Source organism: Callorhinus ursinus, unplaced genomic scaffold, assembly GCF_003265705.2.
Source record: "Callorhinus ursinus isolate GAN/ISIS: 27379988/994484 unplaced genomic scaffold, GSC_fseal_2.0 scaffold6, whole genome shotgun sequence".
Taxonomy (NCBI): Eukaryota; Metazoa; Chordata; class Mammalia; order Carnivora; family Otariidae; genus Callorhinus; species Callorhinus ursinus.
Genome location: NW_027397068.1, coordinates 74,755,960 through 74,775,393, shown reverse-complemented (window position 1 = coordinate 74,775,393; position 19,434 = coordinate 74,755,960). Strand labels below are relative to the sequence as shown.

The following is a 19,434-nucleotide window of genomic DNA, read 5'->3' as shown; positions in this document are numbered from 1 at the left end:
ACCAGGTCACAGGTCATGAATGGCAGATAACTTCCATCTTGTCTACCAACTCCATTCAGGTGGTGGTGGTTGCCTAGGGCCTTGGACTGAAATGGATCCTTTAGCTCAGAGTAGAATCTTTCACGTTAAACTATTTAATTTAAAAACATTGAAAGTGGGTTTGCCTATATATATCCTGAATTAGTTCTTGCCCTTAACTGTGACATAAGAGCTGAAAAATTGCCGAGGGGTGAATGTATATATAGTAGCTATTGATAGTGAATGTTAACTGTGTCCTGGGTACTATTCTAAGTGTACAATCTACTTCATGCCATTTGACCTTGAATGTACATTAGCAGTTAGAATGATATAGGTTGATATTAAACCCCATCCTGTTCCAGAAGAATTTATATAACTTGAGCCTAACGGGCCTTTTAGTAGTGGGATTTCATCTATAAGGTGAATTCCTGGTGTATTTATAGACCCTGAGGAGAACATTGTGTCATGCCACTAATATTCTAAATTACTATTAATGAATAATTAAAAGTCAGTTTACATTTCACTTAGCATAGTTATCTCTCATTTGTGGGTGTATGTCTGTTTGTAATTATTGGTTTGCAGCTCATATTCTATGTAAATGGATTGTAACAGAAGCTAAGAGGAAGAAATGCCATATGGGATTACAGTTCAGTGATGACCCAGGTCTGCCTCTCTTTTTCTGTATATCTATCTCACAGTGCCAAAGACCTCCCAAGTAATTGAATCTTTCTTTCTATGATTGAATTCCAAGGGGGCTCTTTGTAATTCCTTTTTTCCCCTATAATAACCATAAAATTAAAATAATTCTCACAATGCTGTAACTGACTAAAATTTTAGGAGTAAATTAAATGTGAACACTCATAATAGCTAAGTGGAAAATACATTTTACTTTACTTGCTAATTAGTATTAATTTGTGTATATTCTCTTTTTGTATATACTCTAAAAATATACTACACAATTATACTAGGCTGCTAAGTAAAAATCTGGGCTCAAAAATCCCTGTTGTTTACTTTTTTAAATGTTGGAATGCAACCATGAACCAGCACAACTAAAATTCTTAAATAGCCATGTATTTATCCAACTTTATCCTTTTTAAACAGAATTTATTGTAGATAGCACCTAGTTTAATTCAATAAAAATGTGATCAAATAGTTAAGGCCTAGCAACTGTGTTGTAGATAAGATTATCAAAGTCATTTACATATGGTAATAATAAATTCTGAATCCTTTTTATTATTTGTGGAACATATTCTGTGGAATTTAAAAAAAGCAACTTTCAGATTTATTCCACTAAAGATCAATAACATTTTCTAATTATTTAAATTTATACTGGTATAACTGTATATGCAGAATTGGTTAAATGTAATAATTAGAAGACTAGCACATTCCTTTTGTATGGAAAGATTGTGAGTTTGTTTATTAAGGAAACATTAAAAATTTGTTTTTTCTTGAGTGAACCAAAAGATTTGAAGAGAAATTTTGAAGGATAAGTAATCAGTTAGAAGATAACTGCTGCATGATTTTTTATCTTCATGAAGGAAGGTAAATTAATCCTACTTTTGTACAGTAAACATCAACTATTAAATGCTAATAGTTAAATATGTATAGTACAAGTTATAGTTAGGAACGTGGGTTTTCCAGGGCTCTATTCACTTGGGTTTAAATCCTGTTGCTGTTACTTGCTAGCTGTCTGATTTTACAGAAAATACTTAACCTCTGACCCATAGTTTTCCTGTGTGGAAAATGGGGTTACTGGATCATGACCTGAGCAGAAGGCAGACGATTAACCAACTGAGCCACCCAGGCACCTCTCTATGATGATATTTCTTAATCTAGAACTTGGTAACTATTAAAAAAGATGATTATTAATGTGGCTTTCCACAACTGGTCTAATGAAGAGCCATGATAATAACAAAGATAGTGCACAATAAATGTGGAAGCTCAGCTACTAGGCATGACCTAACTACTACTTTAAGCGACATAACTTTCTACATTCCTATTTTCTTATTTCTAAAATGGGTATAATGGGGCCGCCTGGGTGGCTCAGTCAGTTAAGTGTCTGCCTTTGGCCCGGATCATGACCCATGTTGGGCTCCCCGCTCAGCGGGGAGCCTTCTTCTCCCTCTGCCTGCCACCAGCCCCCACCTGCTTGTGCTCTGTCTCTCTGACAAATAAATAAATAAATAAATCTTAAAAAAAATAAATAAAATGTGTATAATGATATCTTTCTTTCCTATACCAGAGAGTTACTGTTGGGTAAAATGATAATGAAATAGTGTGGAGAGTTTCAATTTCTATATAGATTTTCTGTCAACAAAGCACCTACTTTATGGTGAGCATCAGAGTCCTCTGCCTTCATAAAGGATGTAGCTCAAAGTAGGTACTCATTGAGGAATGAGGAAGAGACTTTTCTGCCATTATCTGTACAAGGGGTTATTTGTTAAGATTATCTTAGGCATAGGGGCGCCTGGGTGGCTCAGTCGTTGGGCGTCTGCCTTCGGCTCAGGTCATGATCCCAGGGTCCTGGGATCGAGCCCCGCATCGGGCTCCCTGCTTGGCGGGAGGCCTGCTTCTCCCTCTCCCATTCCCCCTGCTTGTGTTCCCTCTCTCGCTGTGTCTCTCTGTGTCAAATAAATAAATAAAATCTTTAAAAAAAAAAAAAAAAGATTATCTTAGGCATATTAAGATAAAAGGGGACCATGCTTAACATTGAGGAATAATAGACTGTAATTCTTAATCTTTTTTAAACCCCGAGGAAGAATATATAAATTTTTATGCAACTAGTTAGTATAGTGCAGCTTTATAGTTTAGAAGATGTTTTCATAAACGTTTCCTCATTTAATTCTCATTGTAACGCTGTGAAGTAGATACTGTCATGGGTTTTTTTGGGTGAATCAACAGGCAAAGAGCAGTTACATGATTATACAAACAGTACTAAGTGAGTGGAAGGGATTGAGGAGGCTCAGTCCCAGGGCTTTTGAAAACAAATCCCATCACCTGAGACTTCAAAATGAAAATCAATGCTATTTACTCATTTCATTTTTTGGAAAAACACAACTGATTCCAGACAAATTTTTGAGATTTCTTGTGAGAAGACTCTGCAGCCTTCTGTTAAATCATGAGTTGATTAAAAAAAAAATTAGAAACATTATGAAAGATTTGTAAAATATTTCAGAGACTATGCGGTAATATATATGAACTCCCATGTATTCCAGCACTCTGAATTACTAAATGTGAATGTTTTGACATATTTATTCTAGAAAATGCTTTAAAGAAATTAAGCTTTAGGGGTACCTAGCTGGCTCAGTTGATAGAGCGTGGAACTCTTGATCTCAGGATTTTGAGTTCAAGCCCCATGTTGGGTGTAGAGATGGCTTAAAAGAAATAAAATCTTTAGAAAAAAAGAAATTAAACTTTATAGGTATAATTAATTGAAGCTGCTTTGGACCCCTCTTCAGTCCCACTATTGTCAACTGGGTATATCCTTCTTGCATACATAAACAATATGAATGCAATAACTGATTTTTAAAACTCTAGTTGGAATTCTCTAGAGCAAAAGTCTCAAAGCCTCTTAAAATAGTTTATGACAGCTGGTAATAAAATATCTTCAAGTCATTGATTGACAAGAATTATTTTGTTTTGTTTTTTGAATTACCACATACAGTTCTAAAGGAAAGATGCTAGAAGTGATACAGTTTTGATACATGATGGGCTTCTAAAGTGTTTATTTTAATGTCTTTGAAAAATATGCTCAAGATAGTGATGAAACAAACATTTATTCATTTAGAAATAGTTTTTTGTAAGTCTTATTGGTAGGTTACTTCTTAATTAATATAATAGAAATGTGATGTGTGTGGAAACCGAAAATCATAGGTAATGTAATATGTTTATTTTTTACTTTATATTGTGTTTCATTGATTTTTCATCTTTGACTTCAGGTATGCTTAAATTATTCACATTTAAAATGAGTTCTGGGGGTGCCTGGCTGGCTCAATTGGAAGAGCTTGTGACTCTTGATCGTGGGGTCATGGGTTCAAGCCCCACATTGGGTGTAGAGGTTACTAAAAAAATAAACTTAAAAATGAGTTATCCTTAGACAATTATCTTTAAAACTCTTATTCTTAAAACATAGGGAACTAATTGAAAAATATTTAAAGGAATTTGTGCATAAAATCTTTGAAGCATCGTTTGTAATATTGAGAAGTTGGAAACAATTATATGGGTCAGTTGAAAAAGTAGGTTATGGAATGGTGTCCTTAAGATTCAGTTTCATAAAGGGGCACCTGGGTGGCTCAGTTGTTAAGTGTCTGCCTTCGGCTCAGATCATGATCCCAGGATCCTGGGATCGAGCCCTGCATTGGGCTCTCTGCTCAGCTGGGAGCCTGCTTCTCCCTCTCCCACTCCCCCTGCTTGTGTTCCCTTTCTCTTGCTGTGTCTCTCTCTGTCAAATAAATAAATAAAATCTTAAAAAAAAAAAGATCCAATTTCATAAAAACCAAATACATATACCACACATGCCCAAATAAGGGGTGATCCTAAATAAAAACCGATGGCTCTCAACCAGGGGCGATTTTACCCCCCCAGGGACATTACTATGTCTGGAGATGTGTTTTAGTTGTAACAACTGAGGGGTACTGATGGCATCTGGGGACAGAAGTCAGGAAGCCTGCCCAGCATCCTACAGTGCACAGGACAGCCCCCCATCTCCCATCACAAGAGTTGTCAGGCCCCAAATGTGAAAAATGTCAGGGTTGATAAATCCTGGTAAAAGGTAACCCTTAAATATCTGAATAATCAGATTATTATAAGAATTAGTTCCTTGCCTGAATTACCCATATGAAATGTTAGGGATAAAAATGAAATAGATATCTACACATAGTGATTAATTTGTTAGTTAAAACCACAATTACTAAAATATTAATTTAAAAATATTATTGTCATGAAACAGTTTTATTCAGATTCTTCATGTATGTCAACATAGGCACAGCCTCAAGTTGCCTGAGTTAGAGCACTTTTTAAATTTATTGATATAACACTGAGACACCTGTTTTTTTTTTTTTCATTTTTCCCACAGGTGTATATTTATGATTTTGTCAATGTAAACACTTAGAGTACAGCTTTTTAAAAGTGATTTTTAAAAGGTTATTTATAGTGGTATTTGTTACTATGAAGGCATAACCACTAGGAATAATGACCAATTCTGTATTGAGATTATTTCATGTAATAGGTGTCTTCCTCAAACTGGACTTTTTTGTTCAAAATGTGATAATTGAGAAAGCATCTAGTAATATCATAGATTAAATGAAGATAAGAATATATGGAGACTCCTTTTGTGAACAATAAGTTATTTTTATTTTTTTTTTAATTTTATTTATTAGAGAGAGAGAGAGATCACAAGCAGGGGGAGGAGCAGAGGGAGAGGGAGAAGCAGACACCCTGCTGAGCAGAGAGCCTGACGTGGGGCTCGATCCCAGGACCCTGGGATCATGACCTGAGCTGAAGGCAGACACTTAACTGACTGAGCCACCCAGGCGCCCTGATAAATTATTTTTGATGGTGGAAGGAACCTGCCTTATTTTCAGACTTACGGAGTTCCATATAGATGTGTGTGGGTGTGAGTGATCATACAAAGGAGACATCTATGAAGATACACATAAAAATGTAGCAGTGGTAATATCCTTTGAGAGATTTTCACTTTCTCTGTTTTCTGAAGAACGTACCAGGAGAATGTAGGACCCCATGTGAATGAACTTCACATTCAAAATCAGAAGGGAACAGTAAGTATATCTCTAGCAAGTTGGACAAAAAAAGCAATATAGTTGTCATTCTCACTTAAGGCTAACCCTTGCAAGATTATAAAGTGATTGATATATAAGTTCTTAACTCGTACACAACAGAATTTTCTACTTGAGAGACAGTCCTTTGGTGGCCCCTCATGCATCTCATTAGGAAGTTCTACACATTACTATGGTCTCGAAAAGGCACTGTTTCCTGTCTTTCCTCTCCTTTGATCTCTTCCACCCCTTCTCCCAACCATACTCTCTGGACCACAGCGAAAGAAACTCTACCCAATTTGGGATCATGTAGGACTTTGCTTTCTGAAATAATTGTCACACCTAAGCTGTCTTTACATGTCTGTAAAGTCATTCTTCCTTTCTCAGATTGTATGTATCATTTTCAGAGTAGATGCTCTTGACTTGTGCCTTTGGGAGGATTCTTAGGGAATGGAGAAATATTTTGGGGTCCTATAATAAGCCAAAGGGGGAAAAATATTTGGGGACAAAGGAGGATTTTCCTCACCCCTAAGATCCTTCTCAGAGATATTTATATTCTTTGCAGACAGTTAGTGGGTATGGTCCAAGTTCTCTCTGAGGTTTTAGTCATGGGTGAAGAGTGATCAAACCAGCTTCAAAAACAGTGTGGCTTCTACATAGCTGTTGCAGCTCAGGTGGTCACACTTGAGAGAAAATCTCTTCACCATTGTTGCCTGGTAGCAGCTTCCAGCGGGGCTGGAGAATTGTTTGATCTCTTTTTAAGTCAGCTTCCACTTCAGTATACATTGGTGTAGAATTCAGTTTAATGAATGAAAAGAATGTGAAGATAAATGTAGAGTGACTTCTAGTAATATTAACAATGATAAATGATAGATTTTGTGAGTGATGTATGCCCTGTGCTCATATATATATATATATATATATATATATATATATATATATATATGCACACACACACACACACAGCATTGCTGTAATTTTATTAGTATTATTGCATTTAATAAAATGTCTCATTCCAGAGTAGATGCTCAAATTTCTCTTCTTAAAAATTTTGAAACAAATGAAATACATTCACATGGCTTTAAAAATCAAGTAGTATAGAAAGACTCATACACAAAACAATTGCTTTTGTATATGCTTTACATAGTTATCTCATTAGATCTCATACATGTATAGATTTCTAAGTGGCATGAATCGAGACTCCTAAAAGTTGAACACTTCATATAATGTGTAATTGATTAGATTTATGACCAGAATTTGAACCCAAAGCATCCAAGGTCCTTCTAGGTCTACCCCTCAAACTTGATTAATCACATACTCCTTTGGGTTTCTATAATCAGATGGTTATTTGAGGGAGATGGGCCTGAGTTACACCAAAGATTAAAGTGAATTACACCATCCTGCTTTGTCCAGAGTACTTATGGTTTGGGCATATTGTCCTGGTATAATTATTACTTGTCTCCCATTTCACCCTTAAATTGTCCTCTATCATGTGATAAATTTTATGGTTACCTCACTTAAAATTTTGCTAGTCATCTTAGTATCACTAAAATATGAGCTCTATGAAAGTAGGGATTTTTGACTATTTTGTTTATTGTTGTATCACCAGCACCTAACAGTGCCTGGCACATAAATGCCCTCAATAAATATTTGTTGAATATTGTATTTGGCAGAGATTTGTTATGTGTATCAGTTAGGGCTCTCCAGAGAGATAGGACCAATAGGAGATGATAGATAGATAGAAAGAGATCTATTTAAAGAATTTGTTTGCATGATTGTGGGGACTGGCAAATCTGAAATTTGTAGGGCAGTCCAGCAGGCTGAAAACTCAGGCAGGGATTCTATATGACAGCCTTGAGGCAGAATTCCTTACTCTCCAGAAAACCTCAGGTTTGTCTGCTTATAAGGTCTTCAACTAATTGTAGGAGGCCCACCCACATTGTGTAGGGTGATCTCCTTTACGTAAAGTCAACTGATTATAAATTTTGATCACAACTACAAAATAACCTTCACAGCAGCATCTAGATGAATGTTTGTTTAATCAAACAACTGGCACCATAGCCAAGTTCCCACATACAGTTAACCACGATATGGTGATATTTGTTTGTGCATACTCCTCCCATCGACATGGTGGGCCAAGCCAAGAGATAAATGGTTATTGGCAAAAGGAGATTACTCATAAATTATAAACATGATATTTTAGAGTAAAAGAGAGATTAGCAAGGCTTTAACTTCCTCAGAAACGTTGCATATAGAAAGAACGCCATGTCACCATGTTTGTACATACATAGAGATTGACCATTGGAATCTCATTTAGCATAATGTAAAATCTTGAGGCACAGTTATATATTACGAAAATGCCATATAAAATATATTGTTAAGGCAGACCTTTTGGAAGCTTGCAGAAAGCTATCTTTCTCTTTCTTTTTTTTTTTTTTGAAAGCTATCTTTCTCTTGTCAAGTAGGCACATGGGATGTTTGATGTTCTAGTCTTGAGTCATAATGCTGTGTTATTTTACATCTCTAATGTCCTTTTTATTCCTGTCAGAACTTTCTTGATTTTATAATAGAAATGTTGTGACCTTTTTTGAAATAGTTGAGGAGAAGGTTGATATGGGGAGATATTTGGGAAACTCTGGTTTTCCACAAATTGTGCACCAAAGACTGGGTGTGTGCATGGGTGCACACATGCGCATGTGCTATGGGAGTAGGGAACTGAGTCTAATGTCTAGAACTGAGAAGTCTAACACGATGTTATATAGCCAGGGACTGAAAGTATTTCTCCATACCTCATTGTTTGTAGCAGAGGAGTGATAGATAAATTGGGTGAGGGAGGAGAGAGGCAAGAAAAGGAATAGAAAGTATTGAAAATCATGAGATTGTGATCATGCTGAACACAGAAGCAAATTTTCTGCTTGCTTAGTGGTCAGCCTGGAGGATTACCAACTTCCAGCATGCTTTCATGGTTGTACAACAAAAAGGGAATTGAAATGTTAGCTTCATGCTTACTGAAAGGTCTGAATATTTTTTGTTTGACTTATATTCATGAATAAAGAACTCAACTACCTTGTATATATTATTAGCAATTCAACTTTGAAACCAAGCTTTCTTCTCAGATTTCTGTATTTGAGATTTTTAAGGCAGGCTGTTAAAAACTGTTCATCATGTATCTGCTTATGTGCTTAGACATAGTTTTGTAATACAGAGTAACCAAATTAAAATACCCAAATAAAATGAGGTTTGGGAGTCATTGAGGTTGCAGTTGTCCTCGATAACACCTGACTCATCCTTTTGCTCAAAAAACAGAGTTCATTTTCATTGATTTGCTTTAGTGCAAATAAATATAAAATTTATTTTATAAATTTATTTGGCAAGATACTACCTTTAAGATACATATATATGAATGAATGTATAAACAGTTATTCTAGAATGAATGAGAGGAAATTGATACTTATGTTAACCTTTGAGGAGATGGCTCAGAGAGGCAAGGGAAGAAGTTTTGACTTTTTATTTTGTACCTTTTTATAACTGTTTTAATTTCCTAATTAAATTTGTTTTTTTGTGTGTTTTTTTTTTAAATTATTGACTGGAATTAGCCATTTTTGTTTTATTTCTTAGAACACTTTATTTTTAAAAATAGTAAATGCTATTTTAAACAAAAATAACTTTTATTTATTTCATGTATTTGGTATCTTTGTAAGATTTTACCTAGGAAAGCTGGGACCTGCTTTAGAAAGTTTATAAACAATTGCTCTGAATCATAATTTTGTCTTCTCATTCTGGAAATAGAACAGATTTTGTAGGAAATCTTTGAGGAGACAGATGGGAATAAGACTGATATAAAATAATCTCAGTTATATTTGATGGTTAATTACTTCATCTATATGAATGTATTGTTTTGGTCAGCATGATTTAGTTCCCAAAGACAAGGTCATGTACAAGAGCACTTTTCCCCACCAGTGTCTTCCTCAGTATCCTGTTTAGCTGTCCACACAGCTAAACACCTATACCATCAAACAGTCCTAGGTGTCAAATAATTAAAGAATCCCTGACTCTTTTTTTTTTTTAATTTATTTATTTAAGTAATTTCTACACCCAGCATGGGGCTCAAACTCATGACCCTGAGATCAAGAGTCGCATGCTTTTTCGACGGAGCCAGCCGGGTGCTCCTCCCTGACTCTTGTTTTTTTGTGCCCTGGAACAGAAAACTAAAAGGAATAGCTGTAGTAGATCTCTTATATCATGCTCTCAGCCTTCTTCTGTAAGACAGGTGAAGTTTGCCATAGCTGAGGTGCATAACTGAGCCAACTCTTTCCTTGGAGATGAACAAAAGTCAGTTATGGTATGTGACCCAGCAATTGCACTACTGGGTATTTACCCGAAAGATACAAATGTAGTGAGCTGAAGGGGTATGTGCACCCCAGTGTTTATAGCAGCAATGTCCACAATAGCCAAACTATGGAAAGAGCCAAGATGTCCATCAACAGATGAATGGATAAAGAAGTCGTGGTATATATATACAATGGAATATTATGAGCCATCAAAAGGAATTAATTCTTGCCATTTGCAATGACGTGGATGGAACTGGAAGGTATTATGCTGAGTGAAATAAGTCAGTCAGAGAAAGACATGTGTCATATCTCACTGATATGAGGAATTCTTAATCTCAGGAAACAAACTGAGGGTTGCTGGAGTGTGGGGGGTGGGAGGGATGGGGTGGCTGGGTGATAGACATTGGGGAGGGTATGTGCTATGGTGAGCTCTGTGAATCGTTTAAGACTATTGAATCACAGACCTGTACCTCTGAAATAAATAATACATTATATGTTTAAAAAAAAAAAGAAGGTAGCAGGAAGAGAAAAATGAAGGGGGGAAATCGGAGGGGGAGACTTACCATGAGAGACTATGGACTCTGAGAAACAAACTGAGAGTTCTAGAGGGGAGGGGGTGGGGGGATGGGTTAGCCTGGTGATGGGTATTAAGGAGGGCACGTACTGCCTGGAGCACTGGGTGTTATATGCAAACAATGTATCATGGACCACTACATCAAAAAAAAAATCAGTTATGGTGTTGGGGATTCCATCCTGTGGGTGGGTGGTTAGTTACGTAGCCCCCTCACCCCTGCCTTTTCCATGAATATTACAATGATTAGTCTTTACCTTTTTTTCCTCCCTTCCTTTCTTCCTCCCTTCCCTTGCCTTTCCTTCCTACCTCTTCCCCTTGATATTTTGTATGATTTGCTACATAGAATCCTAATAACTAGGAAGACAGAAAGGACCAAAGGCCTCATAAAATTCAAATAACTGGCGATATTCAGTGGAATAGTAGTCAAAAAATAGTAAATAAGAAGTCAGTTTCAACATGACAATACATAAATTATAATATGAAAAATCAAGATGTAGAATTGACTGTGTTGTTAGGTAGACACTGTATAAATAAGCCATTGAAAGAAAAATTGAATACACTGAAACAGTGTTCAATAATATTGATAGAAATTGCTCAATAAATTGTAACTGTTATTACATTCCAGGAACTATGCTAAATCCTCTATAGGTACCATATCATTAATCCTGAATACAACTTACAAAGTTGATGTTTCTAAGCCTTAGAGAGCATCTGTTAGTTTTTCAAGAACATACAGCTATTTAGCATCAGTGCCAGACCTCTAGCCGGGTCTCTAGGATTTCAAAACCCATACTCTTCATAGTATATACCACATTGTACTGTTTTGTTTTGTTTTGTTTTTAAAGACACATGCACACATACACATTGTTTACATCTGAAATTTACTTTTATAGGGGCACCTGGGTGGCTCAGATGGTTAAGCGTCTGCCTTCGGCTCAGGTCATGATCCCAGGGTCCTGGGATCGAGCCCCACATCAGGCTCCTGGCTCAGCAGGAAGCCTGCTTCTCCCTCTGCCTCTCTGCCTGCTCATGCGCATGCTCTCTCTCTCTCTCTGTCTCTCTCTCTATCTCTGTGTCTCAAATGAATAAAAAAAAAATGTTTAAAAAAATTTACTTTTATAAATGACATCAAGTAGGCACTGAGCAGATGGACTTAGCTAGCCACAAGTTTACCAAGAGAAAGGTTTTTCTGAAGCCAACTGGGGCTGAATCACTGTATTCTCTGAGAATTTTGGCATCTCTCTTGGGAATGTCTTCATTTCTGAAAGGAGCTAACTGTGTTCTTGGTGGAAGACTTAAGCTTTGGTAAAAGCCTTCTTTGGAGCGTCAGGCCTAATGGTCGTAACTGGGAGGCAGTGGGAGGAAGGAGCTCAAGCAGGGAGCTGGGGAGTAGGGAGATAGGTAAGCATTTATCTTCATGAGAGATAGGAAACCTTTTATGACTTCACACCACCTCTCTACCTGTAGTGTATCCACATGGCTAGCTTAAGATGATAGCATTCCTGGATGGAGTTAGAGAGAAGAGATGATTCCAGGTTTAGGAAAATGTCCATCTTGACCTTGACCCCAGAGCTACCCGGCTGTGAGATAAGAGTGAGGATGTCTGTGGCTCAGGCACGCCAATGATATATCACTGTTGACAGTCTTCCTAGTGTAGTTTTGTTTGTTTCTTTCTTTTTAGGTTAAATGTAGTTTTCCTGTACCAGTTCTGTAGTTTGAGTGCTGTTTATTACAGAATTATATTAGAGAATTAACATTTCCATTTTGAAAATTATAATAGACTTTTTTTAAATTAGTTGTCAATAAAGAATGTAGATAGTATGATATATTATTGTCTTGTTCATTTTGTCTCATTTCATCTTTTATTCATATAAATGCATCCTAGTTTGTTTTAGGGTCCTAGTTGGGTCTGTTTTTCTGGCGTAATTATGAATAAACACCTTCCATTATCCTAAAAAGTGGTTTGGTTTGGACAATAAGTTACATGGTTGTTGTATCCTAATTCAGCAGGAACCTTAGAAATAGGCATATTCAAAAGTAAGGACTGGAGAATAGTAATCAGGAAGCAATGTTATTTCTTTCCAGGTTATTAATATCAGAAATATTGAGAGACTAAGACAGTTATAAATGCTTACAGTTGAATTCATTTAAAGGATTACTAGAACTCAGTGTTTTACTTAAAACCTTTTGTTCTTTTAGTTTTTAGTGCTAATTTTTGTTGTTTCTTTAAAAATAAGGTTGAATCAATTTATCAGTCTAGATGTCCTTTTGTGTCAATTTTTAGCATCAGTGACATAAACTATATTTTTATTTTTGTTTTCTACTAAAAATTGACTAAAATAATTGTTATCTCCCATGGTGCTTTTTATGAATGTGAAGCTTACTGGAAATAGATGATAATTCAAGAAAATTTAGCAGGTAGTTGTAGGGTAGACACCTACATTTTCCCAACATAGTACCTCTTCCTTATCTATGCTGTTAAGCAAAACATGAAGTGGTATCTCAGAATGGTAAACTGTATGTCATATGTACATGTACACATGTGATTTTGCTTCTTAATAATCTGCAGACAGGCTGTGCTGGCTCCAGTTTGAGAAACTGTGGAAGCCCAGAGGGTATTAATAAGTTGAATAATTCATTGCTACACATGAATGAAAATAAGTATTAATTGAATTAAATTATTCAATAGAAAATTTAGTATATTTCAGAATGCATAAAAACTTGAAGAGGTTTTTGGACAAAAACCTTTGCTTTGAAAACATCAAAAAATGCACTGCATGTTCATGAAAAATGCTATATTCATAAGCTAAACATAAATGTGAAATCAATATTATTTTCTCTAAACTCTTACAATGACTAGTCTTGTTTGATTAGTACTCAGCTTGATTAGTATTTAAAGATAAGGCAACCTGGTGGATATCTCAGTACCTCTCCAGCTTAACAGGAAGAGCCTATTAATGGGAAGTGTTTGTGTGTTCTTGTTGGGCCTTTCTGCTAAAATGTATCTGCAAGAGGCCTAATTTTTAGGTAAATTTATGACAGCTCATTTTAAATAGTTGAAGTGAAAATCTGTTTGTTTTTCTTTCTTATGACAGTGTTCTTTGGCTTTATGCCTATGTTAGCTTTTATTTCTAGTAGTTATAAAGTCAGTTTGTCAGTTTTTGAGTATTAGAAAATAAAATAGGTAGGGAAAGATGAAACTTTAAAAATCCATGTTCTTTTTCTTTTTTTTTAACGATTTTATTTATTTGTTTGAGAGAGAGAGAATGAGAGATAGAGAGCACGAGAGGGAAGAGGGTCAGAGGGAGAAACAGACTCCCTGCTGAGCAGGGAGCCCGATGTGGGACTCGATCCCGGGACTCCAGGATCATGACCTGAGCCGAAGGCAGTTGCTTAACCAACTGAGCCACCCAGGCGTCCTAAAAATCCATGTTCTTAAACTTGACAGTCCACTTTATCCTATATTCTTTAATCTCCTATGTCTTGCAAAATAATTCAGTAAATTATCATGGCTGCCTCTTTCATGTGATAAATTCACCTGAGGCTCCAAAAGGGAAATAGAATTTAAATGCGTATGAATCTTGCCAATAAACTCATTGGTGGCAGTGATGATTGGGGATTTGGGTTTATGCTTTACCTGTTTTCTAATGTGTGAGAGGTGATAGAGAATCCAAGTTTTTAGTCTTCTAGTTTTTTTTTTTCCCCCCTGTGCCCTCAAATCAATTAAAAAGAATATTTCATACTCACTGGAAAGGAAAGAATTTCTCCCAAGAGCTGGTCTGAAGAGTTTTTGTGTTCCTAGTTTACTCTTGTAGAAGTAAAGGTATCCGAAGGTAAGAGCCGAATAAGCTCTGGTATCTGTGCACCTGTGTCTGCAATTCAAGAGAGCTTGTGTGTGACGTTGTGTGAGTGTGTTCCTTCCCCCGTGAGGCACATTAGGTTAGCATGGATTTTAAAGATGCCTTTCCTAATTAGTTTATAGAGATAAATGAGTACTTCCATACATCCAATATCCCCTAATTCATAAACATATAAAAAACTGAACTTCTAATACTACACTGGACTTAATAAAGGCTATTTTCTCCTTCTTATAGAAACTACTAAGAAACATTTAAGACTACAAGTTCACATAATGAAAGTGCATCTTTGAATATATTAGATTGGTTTTATAATTTTTTTTTAAAAAAATTACAACTTTTCTCTGATTTCTCAGATTTAAGTATAAGCGTACATTATTTTTTAATAAGATTCACTTTTCTCTCATGAAATGACTGAAGAATCTAAGCTTTCTAAACTTTTTACATTGCTTTACTAATCAGTTAATTACTTTTATATAATGTTGGAGATTATGAAATATTTTCGAATATATTTAATCAATTTTGTTCAGTGATTTTTATAACAGTAATTATGTTTTATAGAGTGTCAGCTTAAACATGATTTCAAGGCCTAAGGCAACTTCAAAATTGCATTAATATTAAATTGAGTTAATTAATAATATTTTGGATACCTGAATAATTTCTAAGCAAGATAGAATACTAAATTTAATGCGAAGCATATTTTAAATATTCTGTATTTTTGGTTCTTCTTTTAAAGGATTGCATCAGTGAATATGTTCTCTTTTTTTTGCCATTTTAGGAAGATATAAGAGGTATGAATATGGCTAGAGAAAATTGTGTAATGTACATTTATGTGCTTTGCTGGCCTGCAAAATCCAGCTGCATGCGAATGACTGACAGTTTTCGATCATCTATCACCCAGTTTTCTCTACCACGTAGGAGTTACTATGTTTGCTTAAGTCTTAATTAATGTTATCACCAGGAATGCAACTGCATACGTGTTTTTGATTTTCAAGAAAAAAAAAAATGAGACTGGTTTTGTCCTTAAAGTGAAGCGTTAATTCCAGTATAGGAAGAGAATGTTGAAAGACAGAGTGTAGATAGCAAGTGGTGGAGTGTTTGAGGGAAGTGTATTTTATTTGCCTTGTTTTATAATATCTGAATCTGATAAATAATAAAATGTATTAAATCTTTGGTAAAGTTTGCTCAGTTTTGATAGCATTGTTCTCAAGACAATTTAAGGCAATAAAAGTTCCTTATGAAATCTTTACTGCCAAACATTATACCAATACAAAACTAGAAAATGACTCACTCAGTTAAAATGATAAATTGGTTTCAGAGTTAACAAAGAGTGGTAAAAAGTTATTTTTTACCTCCTGAGTAATGTGCCTAAGTGTCAGAGATTCTGTTAACTGAATGATTTTCTCAGTTTTGTATTGACTTTATCATGTCATTGATTATTTACAAAAATAAGATGAAACAAATGCAAATAAACAAAATCAATGAATATCATTCCCTCACTTGTGAAGAACTAAAGTTTCCTTATACTGTGTGCCTTCTTTGTGCCATGTTGATTCAGTAGGTAACCAGTGATCCCACACTGCCATGATCCTATCTTAAGTCAGCAGATCTCTTGCACCTCTTGATTTGCCTTCCCCAGATTTGATTTTTAAGTCTAGGGGAAAAAATTTTCAGGATGTCTTTAATGCCTAAAAGCTATCTTTCTTTTTTCCAGAGGACCTCTGGAAAATCATAAAGGTTATTCTTTCACTTTACAAGTAGTATCATACTAGAAATAATTAGGTTTGTTCAGTGGGTTCCATGTTTCTGAATTAGCTCACAGTATTTTAAGAGCTGTATGGTGAAAGTTGTCCAGTCTTAAAAATTGCTTAAGGTTAAGTTTGTGTAAGCACAATGTTGAGGTGTTAAGGTTAAGTTTGTGTAACAGGTTAAGTTTGTGTAAGCAGGTTGTACATATTTTGAAAAAGCCCTGGATATTTGTCAGTGCCTCTGCTGTCTCTACTGTATTTTTACTCTATGAGGAAACCCTCATGAAATACTTATTAGTAGTTTCCCAAGAGAGAATTTTACTCTTAACCATTGTGATATTATTGGTTACTGTAATCGATTAACCACAGTCATGAGTCTCATTATTAAACAAGGTTCTTCTCTGCAATGCTTGCCCGACAAGTCCGCTATAAGCTACAGGCTAGAATTCACACCTTCAACAAAGAAGACTTTTGGAACTTGTGCACAGGACTGTACCAGCCTCTGAACTATTACCACTTCAGGGAATAGGCTTGAGTACAGGTCTCGAAGGGGACACATGTTAGACAACTTTCAGCCTATACCAAGGGCTGAGTCAGCCCAGGACTTTCTTCAGTCCAGCAGCAGATCTACTTAATGAAAGCGGTGTAAGTAGAACAATACTTAATTACTAAGGACTGAATGAAAGGATAAGGGAAATTTAATTGTGGTTATTTGTTTGGATATTGTTGGTACTATTTGACTCTTCTGTTCTTTATGGTTATATGAGGAGACCTTTTCTTGTTCTTGAGCTATCTCTGAGTCTCAGTTTCATAGACTTCAGTTTGGTAAAACTGAAATGAAACATTTTTAATGGTGTCTGATTCTCACTCATCACAACAACTATTTTACCGAGATTCATTTATTTTACTTGGCCATATAGTTATTTGGATAGAGTCAATAAGAATCTTGTTCTTTTTGTTTCACCAGAATATAAGTGGGAAAAATCAGTTGTGCAACCAATATCACATTTGAGAGTGATTGTCATTTAATTAGGTATGAATAGCTTACTTGCTATTAAAGAGCAAGTACTTCCTTGGAAGACTGTACACGAGACTATTTAATGTGGATTCAGTGCCTACAAAGTCCTCCCAAGAACCTTGGGCACCAGCTTCACCAGTGGTATGGACTCCTGCTAGGTCAGAGACCTGAGAACAGTTTGGAACCCTAAGAAGAGAGGAAGTAGACCAAATTTATAGGTACTGAAAGTGAAATCTGCATGACAGAGTGCCTTGGGCTTGATTTTCTACAGACCCATGATAAAACAAAATAAGTGAGGTTTTACAAATCTAATCTAAGATCCTCAAAGAAAAGTCCAGAGAGAAATAAATTCTTAGTCATTCACAATTGCTAAGGACTGTAAGGGCAAATATTTGCAGCACAAACTCAAGAAGGTTTGTGCGTTCATTTATTTACTTATTTTTAATTAATTAATTTTTTTAAAGATTTTATTTATTTGTTTGACAGAGAGAGACACAGTGAGAGAGGGAACACAAGCAGGAGGAGTGGTGGAGGGAGAAGCAGGCTTCCCACCGAGCAGGGAGCCCGATGTGGGGCTTGCTCCCAGGACCCTGGGACCATGACCTGAGCCAAAGGCAGACACTTAACAACTGAGCCACCCAGGTGCCCCTAGGTTTGTGCATTTAATTAGGATCCTTTTTGCATTGCATTTCTGTGAGTAATTAGGCCAAACCTAATGAGGCTAGCCTTTTTTGTTTAAAGAACAATCTCTGGGAATTATATCATTATCAAAGGGTGAGAATATTAGCAATAAAAAATTCTGAAACATAGATATATGCAGAGATTATTGGGTGTCCCTTCAGTTCAGTGAAGACTTTTACCTTTGATTTTCCATTTTCCGGGCTATTGTATAACTTTGTGGTAGAAGAATACTGATGATTTCTGCATGGTAGAAAAGATGATTTAAAAATTATGGTTTACTGGCCTATTGGACATTAACCCATTGTGTAATCTAGCAATCTTACCCTAACACTACTTTTTAAATTTGTCTTTAAACACATAGGTCTTCAAATTTTCATTTTAACTGGTTTCAACATCTTACGGGTTTCCTCATTAATTGCTGTATATATAAAATCTTTGATACAGGTGTGTTTTGCATTTACACACAAGTCGTGATTTTACCTTTTTGAAAACTGTGTTTTACCAGGCTTATGCAGCTGGGAGAAAATGATGGTATCATTGGCCCAGATGCAGACCTCTAAGGAATAAAAGGCCAGGGACAAGCACGAGTTCATGGGAGAAAACCCTATCCCAACAGATCTTCGCTTAAGAATGTTTGTAGCGGTGTGCAACAACAAGACGTAGAGAAGCGCTGTCAGACTTGACCGTACACGTGTAGGGACCAGAATCAGAGAGGTGTGGGACGAAGTGTATGCAGGGTGGGATGGATAACAGTTGCAGGGTTTGGGGGCACCGTGAAAGGCATAAGAATTCACAGAGGGTCAACTGATACCAGTAAGAGGACTTGAGAAGAGGGAAACTGCAATGGCAGCCATTGCTCCAGACCTGGGAAAAGTAGTGGGAAGGATGGATGGCAAGAGGATGGGTATAAAAAGTTAGAGCATTCGGATTTAGATACTTTGGAAAAGCCTTTGTGTTCTTGTATCATAATTGTAGGCTTCTGTTACCAGGGAGACAAAGTCAGAATTAGAGTCATCCACCAGTTTTGCTCTTAACTGATGTCAGGTCAGTTGTGCAATGCTACCTATGGGCATAGACAGTGTATCTCTTTTTCTGATTTCTTAAGAAAAGAAATTTTCTTCAGTTGTTCTGAAACATTCTTTCCCCTAGACTGTCTGTGCTTGTTCTGTATTAACTAGTTATAAAGGAGCTGGTTTGAACACTTATCATCATTCATTCTGTGCCTCAAAGAGGTGGAGAGTAGTAACAACCATTTGGGGATAGTATTGTCTTCATTTTATAGTTGGGCACAAAAGACAAGAAATAATATGGAACTCTTTACAGAGGGGAATACAGTGTCTGTTAGGACAAATCAGAAGTTGAGAAGGAATTTCACATTTCAGTATGTCTTTTCTTTTTAAAACTAATGGAGGAAACTATGAAGGAATCTGTGA

General features: G+C 36.0%; 1 protein-coding gene across 3 annotated transcripts in view; it reads left to right on the top strand.

Annotated features, from left to right (window-relative positions):
* The window catches only part of PRKN (parkin RBR E3 ubiquitin protein ligase), a 1,304,062-nt gene that overhangs the window by 70,129 nt on the left and 1,214,499 nt on the right, over window positions 1-19,434 (top strand). The window lies entirely within an intron of this gene.